The following is a 1,941-nucleotide window of genomic DNA, read 5'->3' as shown; positions in this document are numbered from 1 at the left end:
CACGATCTAAAGACGCGTACACGAGACACGATCTAAAGACGCGTACACGAGACACGATCTAAAGACGCGTACACGAGACACGATCTAAAGACGCGTACACGAGACACGATCTAAAGACGCGTACACGATCTAAAGACACGTACACGAGACACGATCTAAAGACACGTACACGATCTAAAGACACGTACACGAGACACGATCTAAAGACGCGTACACGATCTAAAGACACGTACACGAGACACGATCTAAAGACGCGTACACGAGACACGATCTAAAGACGCGTACACGAGACACGATCTAAAGACGCGTACACGAGACACGATCTAAAGACACGTACACGAGACACGATCTAAAGACACGTACACGAGACACGATCTAAAGACACGTACACGAGACACGATCTAAAGACACGTACACGAGACACGATCTAAAGACACGTACACGAGACACGATCTAAAGACGCGTACACGAGACACGATCTAAAGACGCGTACACGAGACACGATCTAAAGACACGTACACGAGACACGATCTAAAGACACGTACACGAGACACGATCTAAAGACACGTACACGAGACACGATCTAAAGACGCGTACACGAGACACGATCTAAAGACGCGTACACGAGACACGATCTAAAGACGCGTACACGATCTAAAGACACGTACACGAGACACGATCTAAAGACGCGTACACGAGACACGATCTAAAGACGCGTACACGAGACACGATCTAAAGACGCGTACACGAGACACGATCTAAAGACACGTACACGAGACACGATCTAAAGACGCGTACACGAGACACGATCTAAAGACGCGTACACGAGACACGATCTAAAGACACGTACACGAGACACGATCTAAAGACGCGTACACGAGACACGATCTAAAGACGCGTACACGAGACACGATCTAAAGACGCGTACACGATCTAAAGACACGTACACGAGACACGATCTAAAGACGCGTACACGAGACACGATCTAAAGACGCGTACACGAGACACGATCTAAAGACACGTACACGATCTAAAGACACGTACACGAGACACGATCTAAAGACACGTACACGAGACACGATCTAAAGACACGTACACGAGACACGATCTAAAGACGCGTACACGAGACACGATCTAAAGACGCGTACACGAGACACGATCTAAAGACGCGTACACGAGACACGATCTAAAGACGCGTACACGATCTAAAGACACGTACACGAGACACGATCTAAAGACGCGTACACGAGACACGATCTAAAGACGCGTACACGAGACACGATCTAAAGACACGTACACGATCTAAAGACACGTACACGAGACACGATCTAAAGACACGTACACGAGACACGATCTAAAGACACGTACACGAGACACGATCTAAAGACGCGTACACGATCTAAAGACACGTACACGAGACACGATCTAAAGACGCGTCAGCAGAGCGATGTCCTGAAACACGCGACGGTCTCTGAGCAGGAACGGAGCTCGCACAACATCTGGATATCTCGCACAACATCTGGATATATTGCACAACTTCATATTTCATTCCCAGAAGATGCAAATATGCACACGTGTAATATATTGTGCATTTAAGATAATATCCTGCATTTCGTGGGGATAAAATATGAATTCATCTTGTGCGGACACGTTTTTATTTTGTTCCCAAAAGATCCAAATCTTGCACACAAGTCAATATTTTGTGCGTAGACGATAATAACGTCACACTTCAAACCAAGATCCAAATCTCGTGGGAGCAAGACGACAACTTGCGTGTCGGGAACCAGATATTCTGTTCGTCTGTTCACACCTGCAGACAGACGGGCGAGTTCCCTCACGCCGCTGTGATCTGCAGGAACTAGACACGTCTGTTGGGAACGAGATTTAAAGACGAGATGTTCTCTGGACTTCAGAGGCTTCGTGTCCTCCAGCGGAGTGGGC

The 1,941-nt window shown here is 47.3% G+C and overlaps 1 protein-coding gene across 1 annotated transcript in view; it reads right to left on the bottom strand.

Moving 5' to 3' along the window:
* Positions 1 to 1,252: 1,252 nt before the first annotated feature.
* The window catches only part of lamc1 (laminin, gamma 1), a 69,269-nt gene continuing 68,580 nt past the window's right edge, over positions 1,253 to 1,941 (bottom strand). Inside the window, exon 28 of the mRNA XM_079285147.1 lies at positions 1,253 to 1,941. This exon is cut by the window's right edge and continues 561 nt beyond it. The gene's annotated coding sequence lies outside the window, so the exon portion shown is untranslated.

This window comes from Melanostigma gelatinosum, assembly GCF_949748355.1.
Source record: "Melanostigma gelatinosum genome assembly, chromosome: 15".
NCBI classification, from domain to species: domain Eukaryota; kingdom Metazoa; phylum Chordata; class Actinopteri; order Perciformes; family Zoarcidae; genus Melanostigma; species Melanostigma gelatinosum.
Note: the sequence above shows the minus strand (reverse complement) of the source record. Positions and strands in the feature narration are given on the sequence as shown.